The following is a 20,377-nucleotide window of genomic DNA, read 5'->3' on the forward strand; positions in this document are numbered from 1 at the left end:
GAGGACGAGAGACGCATGCGCACAACCAACATGACGTTCTTTCTCTAATAACTTTTCCGCCGGTGACGTCACAGACTATGGGTGACGTCCAATCAAGGGACGCTACTCTTCCGCTAATCTCATTTCCTATCGCTGGATTCCAAGTTGTCGTCGAATAAGGGAATCTTTCTTTACCCGACGTGTACCTATATACAGGTGTGAAACTCCAAATTGTTATGGGCTCAATGCTATAAAGGAATAAAACTACTCCAAAACCAACGCAAAATATTTTCCATTACAACAATGTGAAATCAAGTCCATAATTCCGTCCGTTTATCAGACCTGTAAAAACTATGTGTGTGGAGTTTCTTCCATAAACCGATTGTAATTGAGCCGAAAAAGGTATGTGTTTGTAGATAATACGTTTTCTTTTTTTAAAAACACAAAAATTTGGTATTATGGGTCCTAAGCATATTCCTCTACATACAATCATGTCTTCAAATATTATTTGGTTGCTATCTATTTAGTGTTTTGAGAGCCTATTCAAACAAGACGATTTCGATCTCGTATTTCATTATAATATTATTACATAAAACATGAAATCCGCGCGCGCGCGCGCGCGCGTGTGTGTGTGTGTGTGTGTGTGTTTGTGTGTGTGTGTCGTCTATATAGAAAACTGGATTATGGAAATTAGCCAGTTCGTTAACATTTCTATCCGGTTGATGTCGGACAGCCGCGTTTTTCCGATAAAGCCGATAAAGACAATTTTTTTGCAATGGCCATATACAATTTTAAAAATCAATTCTTTCGACGCCATTTTAATTTTAGCCAGAAGACGAGGAAGCAGATTTTTTTACTCTGTCGAACTTTTTATTACGTAATTTTTAAATCGCGTCATTATACTTTGGGCTAGATATTTATTTACATGTATGCTTCCTTAAGGGGTTTATACAGTTTTAGTCGATGTATTGCGGAGATAGAATACATTTCAGAGATAAGATTTACATCAAAGATATAAAGGGTGGGGGGGGGGGGGTTACAAAAAAGTGTGAAATAAAACTATTCTCCCCAAAAGTTGTTTTGTCAGTTTTCTTTAGCGCAAAAATTGTGGTAATGGGAAATATCGGAACTCTCTTTCTCTCTCTAACCTCATACATTTTTCTTTGTAACACAGCGTACGTTATTTAGTGATTCAGTATCTTCAAGACATCCGAGAAATTAAGTCTCTTTGACGTAATGGGGGCACACCAAGTAATTGGAATCCCAATGGGTTTTTTAGAATCCTTTTCCAAATAATGTACTATTATAGTCGTATAGTAATAACCATTTAATGTGAAAGAATAATGGGAGTTAGCGTGACCCCCAGTCTCAAAATGTGTGTCCTTTCGCCTCAATATGTAACCTACCATGTCAAACTGATATTATTATTATTATTATTATTATTATTATTATTATTATTATTATTATTATTATTATTATTATTATTATTATTACGCTCAAATTTAGAGTTGATTTTTAAAGGAATGTTTGACCGGACATCATTCCAAATGGGGAGAGGGGTCAAAATCTTTATTTCCAAATAGATTTTAACCAAGTAAGCAATGCAATCCTAACACCGAATTGAAGCAGTATGTCAATACAATGTTAACTTTATTATTATGCCTTTACTATCTTAAATTTCTTCTGTCAAAAATAAGGATCTAAACAAGTGTATATGAAACGGTGCCAGACAAAGCAAGAAAAAAAATACAAGAAAAAAATAACCAGCCCAGAAATCAGTCTACCTCGACTGGGGATCGAACCTTAGACCTTCTGATTACCGGTCAGACGTGCTACCATTACACATTGGGGTGGGGGATTTCTTCTTGTATTTTTCTTTCTGACTTTGTTCAGATCTTTATATTACACCAATCCCTGTTCCCTAATTTCTCAACCTGTCAAAAATACTATAGGTAATTAATTGTTTTTGAGTGATGAGTAGGTATAAGATACTTAACATGATTTATATTATTCATATATCATTCATTTCATTATCTCCCACGTCATGATTTGTAATGGTCATACAATTACAAACAGTAAACAATCTAGTCACATTATTCCTTACAGCTACATTCGAGAATGAATTATAGACCCCGATTTACAATGTAGCTTGGAACTGTAAGATTGATGGGTTTAAGGCGTAAACTGGAAAAATACAAATTAAAATAAACAAAAAAAAATTCCCTTTATCCATCCCATAGGGGAAATTTGTCTAGGGTCTATTCCAAGGGAAGACTGGGATAACCCAGGCGTCAGTCGCAGTGCAACTCCGCAACTTGAGCTAGGGCGATGCGACTTGCTCAAGGCCACACAGAGCAGCGGCGGGTGATCGAACTTGGTACCTTTCGGGCACGAAGCAAAAACCGTACCGCTGAGCCACGCTGCCCCCCCCCCCCCCCCATTGCATGGCACGTTCCTCAGTGAAAAAATAAATGAATCGAAATTTAACGCTCAAAACAACCAAAAGGATCGGGGAAGAGTATGGAATTTTCTTTACGACTTAAGACAACTGATCGCAGAACAATTGCCAATTAAAAAATTGAAAAACTTTTTAAAGGCATTTTAAATATTTTGAGCACATAAAGATAATAAATACATTAATGTTCGAATTTTATTCCCAAAACATTCATGCAAATTTGTTCTACATTATGTCTACAAATGTTGAAAAATGAAATTTGAATGAAAAAAGAGAATTCTAATTGATGTAATTTTTTGTTGTTTGTTTTTGTTTTAAATTCAAATACAATACAAGACATCTAGGTTGGAATGACATTAAAAATAATGAATTATTTTCCTATTTGCACAAAATCAGTTGCTATATAATATAAAGATGAGAAGAAATAAGATAAGTGAAATTTAATGGTCCACAGAGAGGCGATGATTTGGAAATAAATAAACATGACGAACGGGGGAAAATGAAATGTGAAGTAGATGGAGAAAAAGAGAGAGAGATGTATGGGAAGCCATTAAAAGGATATTATGGCGTGCAGAATCAGAGATGGTATGGATTGTTCAACCCTCCTCAAAGAAGATTAAAAAGAGGCATGATCGTTGATGTCTCAAATAGGTCTGTCACTTGATGCTGGTACTTGTACAGTTGGTATGGGACATATCAAATTAAGAAATTAAGGAGCAGGCACCAGTGTAAGATAAAGATTTGAACAAGTGTGTATGAAAGGTGCCAGAGAAAGCAAGAAAGAAAAATAGAAGAAAAAAAAACATCCCAAAAATCAGTCTACCTAGACTGGCCAGGGGAGGTAGATTGATTGTTTGGGATGTTTTTTTATTCTTCTACTTTTCTTTCTTGCTTTGTCTGGCACATTTCATACACACTTGTTCAGATCTTTTTTTTTTTTGGCAAGAAACAGAATGCCACAAGAATTGTCATGTGGGAGCCGACAGCTGGCACTTTTTACAACTTTCACTTTTGCAAAATATTAAAACGCAATAAAAAAAAAATTAAATAAAAAAATTGAGCTTTATATAGCGCACTATCCACTAAATGTGATCAAAGCGCTTTACAAGGGGTCCCTGGTCAACAGCAACATTTAACGTGTAGGACGGGACATGACGCCTGTTAGCCGATATTACAATTTTTCGGACAAAGACAACGCTGTTAACGGCCAGGTACTCATTTTACACCTGAGTACGGTGAGATAATGTGAGTAAAGAGCCTTTTCCAAGGACTCAACTATGCGCCGAGCGCGGCTCGAACTCATGACCTTCCGATCCGAAAGCGAGTGTCATACCACTAGACCACATAGCCGCACATAAACCTGAAAACAATTCCAACCCAGCATTCTAAGTGACAAGATAAAGACTAACGTGACAAATAATGGATCTATTGCTTGTTACCCTTTGAAAAAAAAAGCTGGTACTCTGTTTTGTACCAGCTATCCAATTACTGCTTGGTGTATGAAAGGCCCGATTGATTTGAAACCGGTCTATAGGGAATGAGATTAGCGGAAGAGTAGCGTCCCTTGATTGGACGTCACCTTACAGAGAGAACGTCAAAATGGTTTTGCGCATGCGTCTCTCTTTCGGTGAAGTGCCTCATGGCGCACAACCAACATGACGTTCTCTCTCTAATAACTTTTCCGTTCGTGACTTCCAATCAAGGGATGCTACTCTTCCGCTAATCTCATTCCCTATTGGGTTGTAACTTGAATCCACTAAATTATAATATAGAGACACCTTCCTTAAATGAATTTATATGGTTGTATATTTTATAGTTTAATTTTGAACTTATGGATGTTTAATTGAAGCACTGTGAAGCGCTTTAAGAATGGACAATCACCGAAAATGCATCATCAAAATATTATTTTGATTTAGTAATATTTACTAAATGGACTTAAAGCACTTACCAAGGACTCCTAAGCCAACAACAACAGCACTGAACACGTAAAACAAGACATGAAGCATGTTAGGTTTATCATCTGTCCTTATTTCTTTTCAACAAGAGACAACGTTGCTACCACAAGGCTTAATGCTGAGAAAGTTCTGACGAAGAAGCCTTTTCCATGCACACAACTATGCTCACTCGGGCAATGTTGTGAACTCCTTGGCCAAGCGCATTCTATCTATAGATAGTATGCAGATGACGTCACTCAGGCCTTTGCTATTGTTTTTGCCATCCGCGTTTGTGAGTTGTTCTCACTAAACTGTATTAACCAGACTATAAAAGTTCATGGTTACACAGAGTTTGTGTGTTGGTTCGTTATACTTCCGGATGGCAATGTTGTGAACTCCTTGGCCAAGCGCATTCTATCTATAAATAGAACGGAATTGACGTCACTCAGTTCTTTGTTATTGTTGTCAGCCGGCCAATTTTATGAGTAGTTGACACTAAGTTCTGTCAGAATATAACCGTTTAATGTTATACACAGTGTCGTGTAATGGGACGTTATTCCCAGCTGGCGAATGCTGTGAGCTTTTTGGCTAAACGCACAGCATTCAATGCCATTGCACTAGAAATATGTGACCCATAGTCTGAAAACGGTATCATATCGTAGTGAAAAAACTGCTACAAAATTAATGGAATGTGAAATTTACATTTTATTTCTCTAAGAACTTGTATTATTCTACCCTTCCCGACATGTACATCGTCCAAGGGAAGAGTGGAATAACCCAGGCGTCAGCCGCAGTGCAGCGCCGCAAATTGAGCTAAGGCGATGTGACTTGATCAAGGCCACACAGTGCAGCGGCGGGTGATCGAACTCGGTACCTTTCGGCTACGAAGCAAAGACCGTACCGCTGAGCCACGCTGCCCTTTAGCATACAAACTTTACCAAAGTCTGATAGTTGTGACCGTAAATCAAATTTATAACACCGTATTCCCCCCAGACATAATACAGTTTCGAGACGATTGGTCACAAACTTTCTGCAAAGCACGAGAGAGATCTTTTAATACATATAATGTCTTTGTGCTGCGTTGTTGTATAGTCGACGTGCATTTATTTCCAGGTTGTGATAACTCAACTATTGGCTCATTGATGTAATGGAAATCTCAACAAAAAAATGACTCAGAAAATTGCCTATTACAACAACGTTAAACTAGGCCCATAATTGCATTCGGATGTCAGGCCTGCATATAATGTATGTACACATCGGGTCTAGTGGTATGACACACGCCTTCGGCTCGGAAGGTCCTGGGTTCGACTTTTGCTTTGAGTGAGTCCTTGGAAAAGGCTCTTTACTCACTTGTTCACACCGTACTCAGGTGTAAACTGAATATCTGGCTGCTAACAGCGTTGTCTCTGTCCGAAAAAAAATGTAATATCGCCTAAGAGACGCCATGTCTCGTCCTTGATGTTAAGTGTTGCTTTTGGCTACAAACCTCTTGTAAACAGCGCTTTGAGCATGTCAGATGGATATTGCGCTGTATAAAAACTCAATTATTTTATTATATATTACTGCTGATTTTTGAGTCAAGACAAGCATGATGCATAGGCTGCATGCAATTGACATGGAAATAAATCTAATCTAACTCGACGAAATGCCTGTACATACGCGTATATTGATAAATCACCTTTTCACTTTTTGACAGAAATTCATTAGGTACCTAAAATATTGACGGGTTAGGATGACTTCAAACTTTCCAAAAATTAAATTGTTTTACTCGAGACATCTTTGAAGTCTTTAATATATTTCTTTGGACTGGTCGAAGTTTATTTTAATTCCGGTATATTTTAAGTAGAACATTTCTAGTCAAAGTAAAAAAAAAGGCGTTTTGTCAATGTATGGCAACATGAATATTCATTTGTTTGTTTGTTGCTTTAGGTCTCTTCCAACACAATTGAGGTTATATGAGAGACCGCTGAAACAAAAAAACAAGCAATCTAACAAAAATAGTACAAATGTAAATCAAAATCATAACCTAAAGATATCATAAGCTAAATTATAAATAACCAAGAACAAACAGGCAGAAGATTTACAGAAAAAAAAATATCCCCTGTCAAAAATACAATCACAAACCAAAGAAGCAGGATAGGCTAGTAAAGAGAAGAAGAAACGACATCACTATCGGATCGTACACCCATGCGAACATCATAGGTATATGATTCAAGGGTGATATTCCCATCCAACCACCCGCATGAATATTCATGTAATGGCGCCGGGTAATTCCACGAATTTCAAGCTTTGGATTAGCCATATTTGCCAATCAAGATTGACAGATAGGAAACTTCTTGCTGATTTATACAAACACAGACATACACACATATATGTATTCTCGAGATATGTATTTTTTTCCTCTCTCTCCAGGTCAATTCGATATTTTCCACAAGGGAAGCAAAGAGAGGAACACTTACGTACATTCTATTTTCCAATAATGTGAATGGAAATTCATGTCAAGCATTTATTTGAATGTCATTCTAAAGCTAAGAACATTTGCACTAGACAGAGATTTATGGAGGCAGATTACTAACTGGATAATAGAAACAGACTGACAAACTCGAAGTGGCGCACACATTCACGGCATGCGTCCACAGAGACTGCGCAGCCATATTATTATTATTTATTTGAATGGAAGAATTTGGTAAAGCGTTCAACTCACACCTAAATGGACAGCGTTTGAATCCGAAGAGAGTTTTCCTTTTCCAAATCCTATTTTTTTATCTTTTATTAAAATTAAAATTAAAATTGAGAACTTTAATATAGCTCAATATCCACTTGAAGTCTCAACGCGCTTTACAAGAGGACCCAGGCCAACAGCAACACTTCACATAAAGGATGAGACATGACGTCTGTTCAGCGATATTACCTTTTTTCGGACAGAACAACGCTGTTAACGGCCGGGTACTCATTTGACACCTGAGTACGGTGAGAGAATGTGAGTAAAGAGCCTTTTCTAAAGACCTCTCGAACCCAGGACCTTCTGATCCGATATGCATATACATATATATGTATATATATACACACATACACACACACACACACACACACACACCTGTATGGTCATCTAAATGAAGTATATATACATCTTTCTTGCTCTATCTCTATAAATTTCACTTTCACCACCGCACCGCATGTCTTCCAACCAGGCCACAAGGGAACAGAATCCATTATAATTTGGTAAACAAACAGCCAGAAAGAGTATCCTATTATCGATTTTTAAAAACGCTTTTACACCGTATTTTTAATGGTTTTTCCTTTTTTTTTCTTTGAGGAGCAAAAGAAAAAATGTGTGTGTGTGTGTGTGGGGGGGGGTAGTAAATAGAAGGCGAATTCTCACGCCAATTTATAGAAAAAACGAAAATGACGTCATTCAGCTCTTTCTTATTGTTTTTAGACAGCCATCTTGGTGATTGGTTCTCATTGAATCATATTTATCAGACTATAAACGTTCCCAGTTTTGTGTGTTGGTACGCTTTTTTTCCGGCAGGCGGATGTTGTAAGTATTTTACCTAAACGCATAGCATCAATAAAACGCCCTGATACAGACGCGCATTAAAAATACATGGCAAGGTTTTTAATGCGTCAGTTGTGCACTGCACGTAGAGCGCTCGCCTACGAAGCAGAAGGATGGTTTTAATCCCAAGCGGAATTAATACTTTTAAAAATCTCTATGACCTATCAAGTCCAGTTCAGATCAAGTTCAACGTCTTTAGCTGCAAACGGTGAAAAACACATCTCTGCAGATTTTATACAATTATGTGGTGACTTTCTCCATTATTTTGTCATTGAGTTGAAAACCAAATGTCTAATAGTTGATCAAATTTGTTGTTGTTGGTAATATCTAAGATTTCTGTTTGATGGTTCTTGGGGAAAAAATGTTTTTATATGTGTTGATTCTCTGTTGATTCTCTGTGTTGGAATGGTGAAGTTACTGCTTTGATAATTTCTTGTGAATGTACTGTGTTGTTTTGTAAAATATTGTGGTAAAGTTACTGCTGTTTTGGTGCACTATGATGTTCTGTGGAGAACTTGGAGGTGTTTCTCTGTCCGCCTACTCTCCACTGCAACCATTTAAGGGCCTCAGTAACGCATCCTGGTTCGCGCGAGTAATGTGTTGGTGACAAACCTCGAAATTGCCCTTTGAACATGTTTGATTTTCTTGATGTGGCCTTGCTAATAAGGATCCTATACTGTGCACGCGTATTCCAGTACATGTCTGACTAAATCATTGTATGCATATTCATTCACCTACGATTTGCTTTTGCCACAGTATTATCCATATGCTGGTCCCATTTTAGTGATTTGTTTAGTTGGATTCCCAAGTAGGGTATTGTGTTTTAATAACTGACCTCTTATTTGGTAGTCATAATAATGGCAGCGATCTATATTCATGTGTTCGTCCAACCTAGTCATCGATCACATGATTTGTTGCTGTACAACGATTAGACAGTTCTCAATAAATGTAAGCACGCTGCTGTGTTTATGAAAATTGTAAACATACACATGAGTCAATCAACAGCAAAATGACCAATTGTGAGGTTGGATATTTCTGAAACTGTGAACATTTTTATTCATTATGTCGGTCATTTTGACCACACACTTCAATGAGATCAATGACCTCGAGCACATGGAAACGTGAGATAGATCATCCCCAATAATTAGCTGGTTTTTGTGTGTTATTGAAATTAGAAAGGATTTTTTTTCAGGGTGGAAAGTTTTGTGCCATTGTCAAGATCATTCTGTAATATTTCTGTCGTTCAGGGTTCCGTTGACACGAAATAAGAGGCTGTCATCGGCGAACAGTTTGAGCCCGGTAAGAGTTGATATGTTTCTTCCTTAATCGTTAATGAATGTTAGAAAGCAGAGCGGCCCAAGAACAGTTACGTGAGGTACCCCCGATAGAACGTTGCATTTCTCACTTTTATGTCCACCCAGAACTACTTCCTGGGGTCTATCGCAGAGCCATTCTTCAAGCCAATAAATAATGGTTCTGTTCCGAGTCATTTTCTTGATCAATTGTCTTTTGGAGGCATTTTGGGTCGATGTTTTTAATTCCACGGTATTAGGAGTCGTCTTTGGGACACACTATCAAATGTCTTCGAAAAGCAGATCTATTCGTTTGCTGATGTCTAATGCCTTTCCTATTTCTTCTATGGTGTTTACGAGCTGGTTTTCACAAGATATAATATGTTTTTTAAACCCATGTTGGTAATTGACTTGCACATTGTGTCTTTCATGGCGCTTCATTATTGAATGAAACACAATATGCTCGAGTACTTTACAAGTCACAGAAGGTCAGCGTGCTGGGTGTGTCTAATCTGTTAGAAAGTTCTTTGCACTTGACTAATGTTCTGTACAATGGGTAGCGAGGAAATATCAATGCCTGTTGATTGAACTCTACAAAATTCGGGATATATTTTGATTGTATCCAAAAAATAAACAATTAAATGAGCATTTATATAATACAATATTCACTAAACGTGCCCAAAGCGCTTTAGAAGAGTGGGTCAAACAGGCACTTATGTTGATAAAACAAGAAATGAAGTAAGTAGGGAAGTGCCAGAAGACAAATAGAGATTTTTTTTTTTCACGGCGATGGGGGCTCGAAGCCGCGACCTAACTGGTACGACAACTCCGCCTGGCCGGGAAGAGCGTGGCTCTACTGTATGACCAATCCACCATTCGGCTCTCATACCGACCGAGATCGATCCCGGGTGTAGTCGATTTTTTCTTATCTCCCCGTTCAACCAGCAGTGATTGAGTATCTGGGTCTGTTAGATCTGGCAGAAAGTACTTTGCGATAGACTAGAGTCCTATCCAAAGGGTAGCGAACAAATGCTATTGTCCGTTTCACGCTATAGAAACCGGGACAAACTCCGGCTCCATGGGCCGAACGGTTCTGAAGGACTACTTTTTTATGTAATGAAAAATATTTTAGTTTGGTTTGAGAGAATTTCCTGGTGAAGTCCCAGGTTTGAGAATTATTTTTTTTGGCAAGACGAGTTTTATTTAAATGGATCGATATTTAAAGAAAGAGTTTTCTGGTGAAATTTTAAAATACGTGTCTTTCCAAAGTGCGGCAGTTAACTGGCTAAAATCCCGTCACATGGGGATACAGATTCTATTGATATCAATGCTACTTGCTAACCAGCAATAATTCCATTTGCCAACACATTCTTCCCAGCATTGATCTTTGCACTGTCAATAGTGACACAATATTATGTAAACAGAACTAATTCATCGTCTATACAGACGTCATGCTTAGTAACCCGATGTTTTGATTCTAATCAAATCCATAACATCCTAGGGGGGTTATATTTATTGGCATTGATTCTTTACCCGAGCGTTGTTTCTCATAGAATGTGATGATGAGGGCAACTCACAGATAGTCGATGTTTGTTTGGGGCTCCTTCCGATTCTCTCCAAATGAACGCAATCCAATATTCAAAAAAAACGAATTAATTATTCGGTAACAGTAATATTTGATTAAGCCGCCAATCCGTGCTCAAAATCAGTGTGCTAAATGTTGTAAAATTAAGTGGTACCTTATTGTATTGAAAATTTCAAAAATAACTTGGTATTCATAATTTTCTATTGACCTTCTATTGATCCAGGAGTTCTGCCATTTTATTGAAGAACACAATATTATGTGCTATTTGGTTACCATTGCATTTACGGTGTTTCTTTAAAACAACGACAGAATTGCAAAGAGGTAGAATTGCTTGACTCAGATCAGGAAGTAAAAAAAAAAAGACTTATGGAGAACCAGCAATATTTGCGGAGAAACAGGTTATTATGACAAGTCACTCATTTTTTAAAAAGTAATACGCTTCAACAGTCGTAACGTCACTTCCCTCGTCATGATGCATGGTAACTTAGCAACTGGCTCTAAACTATCGGAACATGGCGGACGCCCTTATGAAATATTTCTCTGACGAGCATAAAAGCGTATCCAGAGGGGGGAAAAAAACCCATAAATCTGATCATGTTTTGACTTTTACACATTCTGATCATAAGACATATGAAAAGTTCTAGCCAGCATGAAGAATAAAAAGTTTAGAACCACGATGACCGCCGTTGCTGGGCGACGTGACATCACACTATTGAATCCAATTATACTACTGTGTAAATTAAGATAGATTGAGACGACGACATAGGTTTTTAGTCATCAACGATCAAAATCTGTCCGGTAATAATATAGTCTGATGAGGTGCGCGCAAATGAATCTGTGTGGCTATGTGGTCAAGTGGTATGACACTCGCTTTCGGATCGGAAGGTCCTGAGTTCGAGCCTCACTCGGCGCATAGTTGAGTCCTTGGAAAAGGCTCATTACTCACATTCTCTCACCGTACTCAGATGTAAAATGTGCACCTGGCGTTGTCTCTCTCCTGGAAAACATGTAATATCGCCTGTCATGCGTCATGTCTCGTTCTACATGTTGCTGTTGGTGAGGCACCCCTTATAAAGCGCTTTGAGCACATTTAGTGGATATGCTCTATATAAAAGCTCAATTTTTTTTAAAGTTCAAAAATCTGGGAAAAGGGCAGCGAGATGACGAAACTCAACGTCAAATGACATAATATCACTATAGGTACCATCATTACGCTATAGCATATAATTTTATAAATGATCATTTGAGTTAACGGGGATAGAATTACTATTAAATCTTTTTTTTAATTTTGTGAGTTCATCGTGTATCAATCTGTAAAAAGTAGTTTTGTAATTTTTTTTAGATTTGCCAGTATTTCTGTGTTCTTTGGCAAACTTTTGAAATGGGCTGTACGAAGTAATTTTGACCCCCAACTCTATTTTCTTTTAAAAAAACATTTAGATAAAACACAATTTTACGACACCAGCACCATATTTCTCTTCGTCCTTCTCCAAGTCAATCAACTTGACGATTTGACTATTCGATTATTGGATTTTGATGCCGTGTTCTTAAGGAGTTTTTGTTTATTGATGTGTTTTTAAAATGCTTTTGTTTGAACTATACAGTTCTAAATTGTCTGAAACAGCCACTCGCTGTGACAGGAGACATTTTTTAAAAATACATAACATTTCCTTGATTCATCCCCAAGGGGAAATTAGTCTCTCTATGGAATACCAAGGGAAGACTAGAATAACCCAGGCGTCAGCGAGGGTGAGGACTTGCTCGAGTCCACACAGCACAGCGCGGGTGACCGAACTCGGTACCTTTTGCATACGAAGCAAAGACCGCACCAATGAGCCATGTTGCCCCTTATAGACATAATATTATGTTGCCAAATTGTTTTGTGACATTTTGTCTAACAAGCTGTTTATTGAGAAATTGTCATTTAGATTTTACGGAAAGTGTATTGCAAAGGACAAGCGTCTCATTGCTAATGTCATCGTAGTTTTATAGTCATTCGAAGATTAAGGTTGTTTTAAAAAAGCAAAATAGAAACTTGAGCTTTAATATAATGCAATATTTTTTAAATGTGCTCAAAGTGCTTTACAAGGAGTCCTTAGCCAACAGCAACACTTAACATGTAGGACGAGACATGGCGCCTGTTAGGCGATATTACAATTTCCTCGGACAGAGACAACGCTGTTAACGGCCAAATACTTATTTTACACCCCGAGTACTGTGAGAATATAATAATAATAATAATAATAATAATAATAATAATAATAATAATAATAATAATAATAATAATAATAATAATAATAATAATAATAATGATAATAAAAATAATAATAATAATAATAATAATAATAATAATAATAATAATAATAATAATAATAATAATAATAATAATAATAAATGGCATTTATATAGCGCTTTACCCCGTTGTCACAGGCTCTAAGCGCTTTACAGTGATATAAAACAAAACATATTACAGTGAGACAAGTGTGTAGGAAACGTGAGACGAATTCAATTTAACAACAACAAAATATGAAAATAATATTGCAACATTATGACGTTAAAAGATAAAACTTTAGGCGAGATTTGAACGTTGTCAACGAATCCGAGCATCTCACGTGTAATGGGAGAGAGTTCCAAAAATGGGGGGCCGAAAATTGAAAAGACTGTTCACCTATTTTACGCAATGGCTTAGGTTTGACAAGGATTGATCGGTCATTGCTTGACCTCAAGTTTCTATTGGGGCCATATATGTTTAGAAGGTCTTTAATATAGGAGGGACTGTTCGTGCTCAGGGATTTGTAGACAACAGTACAAATCTTATAGGCAACTCTTTTTTCCACAGGAAGCCAATGTAACTCACGGAGAAGAAGAGTTGCTGACGGGTATTTTTTGTTATTGCGTACAATGAGCCTGGCTGCGTTATTTTGAGCAACCTGAAGTTTGCTAATTTTGACTTTAGCTAAATTCGCCCAAAGGGAGTTACAATAGCCCAATTTAGATAAAACCAGGGAATTAATTAAAAGTTTTGTTATATGCTTCGGTATTAAATTACAAATTTTGCTTATTTTTTTCATTTCTATGTACATAGATTGTATGGTGTTATTCACATGGCTTGTCATGGAAAGATCTTTATCAATGATGATGCCAAGGTTTTTTGCTTTATTTGAAAATTCTATTGTGCTATTTCCGAGAGTAATAGGTGATTTATTTGCCTGTTTAAGGATACTCGGCCTTCCACACATTAAAATCTCAGTTTTACTATCATTTAATTTTAACTTATTGTGGTACATCCAAGATTTAATCTCATTAAAACAGCTCGTAATTCGTTGTATTAAGAACTGTAAATTACTAAGAGGTGCTGAATCATATATTTGCGTATCATCTGCATAAAAATGATAACTCAGATTGAATCTGGATATCACACTAGAAAGGGGCTGCATATATACAGTAAAAAGGACAGGGCCAAGAACAGAGCCTTGTGGCACTCCAAAATTTAGTAAAACTTGTTCTGACTGAACACCATTCACCACGACAGTCTGCCATCGATCCTGTAAATATGATGCAAACCATTTAAGGGCAATTCCTTTTATGCCGAACGTATTTTCTAGTCTTCTTAACAAAATGTCACGGTCAATGGTGTCAAAGGCAGCTGAAAGATCTAAAAGGCATAATACATTGATATTGTTAGCATCAGCATTACATAACAAGTCATTAACGATTTTAAGAAGCGCCGTTTTAGTACTGTGTTGATGTTTGTAGGCTGACTGAAAGGGTTGTTCCAAACTGTTGTTCTTAAGATGAGATGTTAATTGTGTAAGAACTACCTTCTCCAAAAGTTTGGACAAAAAAGGTAAATTTGATACAGGACGATAATTGTTTAATATATTGTGGTCCAGTGATGGTTTCTTCAGAAGTGGTTTGACGAGGGCACTTTTAAAGCACGATGGAACTTCGCCAGTCAGTATGGATGTATTTATGATTGATGTAATGGATGGTAATAATGTATCGATGGAGCTGGCCAAAAGCTGTGCTGGTAGGGGATCAAGGTCGCGGGATTTAATGGGGGCTTTTTTTATCAACTCGTTTATGAAACTAGGTGAAACTGGTTGGAACTTGTCTAAAGGGGTACCACAGAATGTATTTGTATCTATAAATGGTTCATGCCGATCTAGTTCTGAACGAATGTTATGGATTTTGTCTTTAAAAAAGTTGACAAATGTGTTTGGCAAGTCTCTTTGATTGGTTGTAGATGGTAATGAAGTGCATCTTTCACGTCCAAGTAGATCATTGCAGATGTTAAATAATTGTTTACAAGATTTAGAAGTTTCGAATTTTGAAAGAAAATACGTGGTCTTTGCCTTTTTTATTGTTATCTTTCAGGCACGAAATGCGTTCTTGAACATTTCACGATGAATCGTAAGGCCTGATGTTTTCAGCAGTCTTTCTGCTCTCCGACACTTCGTTTTAGCTTCTTTAACGTCCGACGTATACCACGGAGCATACTTGCGGTTGGTGACGGTCCTTGTTTGGAATGGCGCATGTTTGTCAAGCGTTTCGATGAGACAACTATTCCACTGGTCTGGAGAAATCATTGAATTTTTAGAAAGTTTTGTTTCTAAATCGCCTCTGAAATTGTCCAAATTAATGCCTTTAAGGACTCAATTATGCGCCGCTCCGAACTCGAACCCAGGACCTTCCGATCCGAAGGTGTCATACCACGAGTCCACATAGTCGTATCAGTGAAAGCGGCTTGAGACACTTCAAAACCAAATTGACGTTCTCTCTGTAGGTGACGTCCAATCAAGGGACGCTACTCTTCCGCTAATCTCATTCCCTATTTGAAATCATCATACAATGAACCGTACTCGTATCTGAATGCCATCATTACAAAACTCAAATTCATTTTCATTCCATGCACGGCGAATGCGCATTGATAACGTAATGCAGTTGCAAAATGACATCCTATCTTTAATGAGATTTAATAATGAGGCTTATTGTTTCCATTCTCTCTGTGTAATCAGTCAACTGTCGTACTTTGGACATACACTTGTTTAAAAATTTGGTCAGAAAACTCGTCCTTCAAAATATTATAATATCACAAAACTCTTAAACCTAGGACTCTAAGGGAGACCTCGCGAGTTCCCAGGTTTGATAGTTTTCGGTCATTTAAATCGATCGATATATGAGGGACGAGTTTCCAGGCCTAATTTTTAAATATGCGTTTATCCAAAGTGCGGCAGTTAACTGGTAAATTTCCAGCCTTTCCTCTTGCCTTTAAGCTGATGGATTGTTGAATGTTCTTTGATTGTAGAAATATTCAATGCATTGCATTGTTCCATTTAACGAAGGAAAAACATAGGATTATTGGATTTGTTTGCTTTTATCATTAATTTTCTCTTCCGTTATTGAAAGATCGGCTCCTTGGCATCATAACACATGTAAACAACAGACTTCAAATAGGCTTTTATTTTGCTTTGTCAGGTTGGCACGGCAAAATAAGGATTGATAGAAAGGATAATGAATAACATGGCAGATGCGAATCAATAATTGCTAGGATTAAAAGATAAAAACTTCAACAGTAAGAGTGTGCAGATAATAAGCGTGGTGTCCCTGTCGAATACTGATCTGAGCCCGATAATAGTGTCAGGAAAAAGTTTTTGTGATAGATTTCAAATCTATCTTAAATCATTTACGACCAGAATTAAATGATAATCACAGTTTTATGGATAAACCGACGTGTACTTATTTGCAGGTCTGATAACCCAATTCCTTATAGTGTCATTGTTGTAATGGAAATCTTTTAAAAAATGACGCAAATATTGTCCATTACAACAATGTTAAACTAGGCCCATACGTGAGTTCGGATGTCAGACCTGCATAACGTCGGAATTAACCTGTTGCTTTCACTTGACCATTGAATGATTTTTGATTAAACTTGGTAATTATTAAATTAATGTTTCCTTCTTGCTGCTTGCAAAATATCAAATGTTTCCAATTTCTACTTTGTATGATACTGAGTAGATAGTACTTTTTCTTATTTTTTTCTCTAGCTATAAAATGAAGAAATTAAGGAGCAAGCACCAGTCTCAGACAAAGAACTGAACAAGTGTAATGGTAGCACGTCTGACCGGGAATCAGAAGGTCTGAGGTTCGATCCCCAGTCGGCTGATTTTTTTGGGATTGTTTTTTCTTGTATTTTTCTTTCTTGCTTTGTCTGGCACCTTTAATAGTTCTATTTTAATTTAGAAACCCGCAAGATAATTATGTTGTTGAATTCTATAATTTGTATGCCGTGATCTTATTATAATTTAGATTAAGTAAAAAAAAAAAATGATGAAAAAATCGAGAATAATAATTTGATATATTGTGCGGCTATGTGGTCTTGTGGTATAGCACTCGCCTTCGGATCGGAAGGTCGTGGATTCGAGTCCCGCTCCGAGCGGCGTATAGTTGAATCCATGGAAAAAAGGCTCTTTACTCACATTCTCTCACCTTACTCAGAAGTAAAATGAGTACCTGACTGACCGTTAACAGTATTGCCTGACAGGCGTCATGTCTTGTCTTATATGATAAGTGTTGCTGTTGGCTAGGGGATTTTGTAAAGCACTTTGAGCAAGTTTAGTGGATATTGTGCTTTAATATATAATCAATGTTGAGAGTGCAGACAGTTGGATCGTTGACAATTAAAGCAACATCTTGATCTCTGCACTGTATTCTTTACATATATTTCTGTCGAGGCAGTGGAATGAAAGTCTGATCATATGAAATGAACAAAAAAATTGAGTTTTTATATTGAGCAATATCCACTAAACGTGCTCAAATCGCTTTACAAGGGATCCCTGGCCAACAGCAACACTTAACATGTAGGACGAGACATGACGCATGTAGGCGATATTACATTTTTACCGACATAGTCAACGCTGTTATCGGCCAGGTACTCATTTTACACCTGAATACAGCGAGAAAATGTGAGTAACGAGCCTTTTCCTAGGACTCAACTGTGCGCCGAGCGTTTCGAACCCAGGACCTCCCGATCCGAAAGCGAGTGTCATACCACTAGACCACATGGCGATATTACAATTTTTTTTGAAGGATGTTAGAAGAGCGATAATACAAAGATAGAACACAACGATCTATTTGCACTGCATCAAATGGATATTTGGTTACATATAACTTGCTGAAGGTATAAACAAGACATTGTTGTGCACATCGCACGTGTTGAAGTTGTGTAAATATGCAATACAATTGGCATATTTATGCCTTATTTCGGGGCGAAGTGGCCGAGTGGTTAAGTCAGTGGCGGTTCTAGCCTATTTATAGTGGTGGGGCAAAGATGATTCGGTCATATATATATATATATATATATATATATATATATATATATATATATATATATATATATATATATATATATATATATATATATTTTTTTTTTTTTTTTTTTTTTTTTTTTTGTTCACCTTAAAAAAAAATATTTCAACCACAAATAATCACATTCACAATGAAATGACAATACAGGTAGATTTTAATTATACCAAACGTAATCAAAAATGAATCACGAAAGAGAATACAACAAAAAAATAAAGCGAAGAGACATAATGCGACAACACCTTGACAATACAAGTCCATTTCGTTCACTCGAAAAATTTAAGAGATGCTTTAATCCCTCAACGGCGAGATTAATATTTCTGTTACATTACTGGTTTTCAGTAGTACGTAGTAACTGTAAAGTTTTAATCGAGAAGCAACAACAGCGATATGACGCGAGTTTGCATCATTTTTACTGCTCTCTTGGTGGTTAGAATGATTGTGCCGGTGGTGGTAGTGGTTGGAATAGTGGTAGCGGTGGTGGTGGTGGAAGAGGAGGAGGAGGAAGAGGAAGAGGAGACGGTGAGGGAGGATGTAATTATGGTCGTGGTTTTGGTGGTACTGTTGGTTAGAATGATAGTTGTGGAGACGATGACGGAAATTACATGATGATGTTGATATTGTTTTTATTGCTATTGTAGTACTTGTTGTTAATGTTAATGTTGTTGTTGTTGTTGTTGGTGGTGGTGGTGTTGTTGTTGTTGTTGTTGTTGTTGTTGTTGTTGTTGTTAATGATGATGATGATGATTATGATGACAACGACGATGTCGTCGACAATGATGATTACTATACGATAATACAAAGTTTATTCAATCTTAGGCTTTCGCCAATAAATCATACAATTTGATGACAACATACATGAAAGTGGAAAAAAATGATAAATGGAACCAAACAATGAACTGATACCATTAATAACCACACAAAAAAAAATTTAAAAAACAATCGTAATCCCACCAATACGTACAATAATAATAATAATAATGATAATAATAATAATAATAATAATAATAATAATAATAATAATAATAATAATAATAATAATAATAATAATAATAATAATAATCATAATGATAATGATAATAATAATAATAATTAATAATAATAATAATAATAATAATAATAATAATAATAATAATAATAATAATAATAATAATAATAATAATAATAATAATAATAATAATAATAATAATAATAATAATAATAACAAATGATAATAATAACAATAATAGTATTACCATCATCATTACTACCACCACCATCATTATTACGTTTACAATCAGTTTTTCTCGTTTTTTTAAAAATTTGATACCTATAATAGACGAAAATTCCGGTGATTTTGTTAAAGGGTAGTTAAAATATCTAGGATTTTATTAATCCTGAAAACTACGATTTTTATTTTCCTATTTCAAGTAGGCAGGTCTGCTATGACAAGTATCAGTTCCATAGTAAAAAAAAGACAAAAACAAAGTTTATTTAATCTTAGGCTGTCGCCAATAATTCATACAATACAATTAAGACAAAACAATGCTACCAATCTCTCCTCATGCATTCGTTAGACTATGACAATAACGACCGTGTTATCTTTACTCCTTACCCAACCAACCCCTAGCTTCCCGCCTCTTCATCACGAACTATCTAATGTATGTATTAGCTTCAGGACGGGCAAGTACGGAATCTGCCCACCCTTCCTTTAAACGTCTTTATTTCCTCTATAACTTAGTTAGAATTCAACTCTCTCTTTTCTCAGAAGAGTATTTCTCGTATACTAATTCAAGTGTTGAGAAAACCAAAATGGTGGTTGTATTTTATATATTTATTTAGTCTTGACTTTTGAATAAAAATGTTTTGTTTTATTAGAGGAAATACAATAGAAAATTACATTGTTTTGCAAAAATATTTAGTCTGGCAATAAAAATACAGCGGTAATTACTTTAAGAATTGGAAAAAAAAGAACTAACAAATTAATTTGTTAAAGAAAAACAAAACAAAAAAAAAACAAAAAATCAAATAAGAAAACAATTTAAATAAATGAGTTTTGAGAAGCACTAAGGAAAACGAGAAAAAAAAAGAAATAATTTAAATGGATAAACAAATATATAAAAACAACACAAGTTAATACTAAATTGATATATTAGTAAATTAATAAATTAAATTCAATACTGAAACCTTCCCAATATCATTACATCAATGGTACCAGCACAAGTAAGG

At 36.2% G+C, this 20,377-nt stretch overlaps 1 protein-coding gene across 1 annotated transcript in view; it reads right to left on the reverse strand.

Moving 5' to 3' along the window:
- Window positions 1-20,377, reverse strand: part of LOC144967957 (uncharacterized) — a 125,404-nt gene that overhangs the window by 32,053 nt on the left and 72,974 nt on the right. The gene's annotated exons all lie outside the window — the stretch shown is intronic.

Source organism: Berghia stephanieae, chromosome 3 (genome assembly GCF_034508935.2).
Source record: "Berghia stephanieae isolate SIO BIC M18660-M18661 chromosome 3, UCSD_Bste_1.3, whole genome shotgun sequence".
Lineage (NCBI taxonomy): Eukaryota > Metazoa > Mollusca > Gastropoda > Nudibranchia > Aeolidiidae > Berghia > Berghia stephanieae.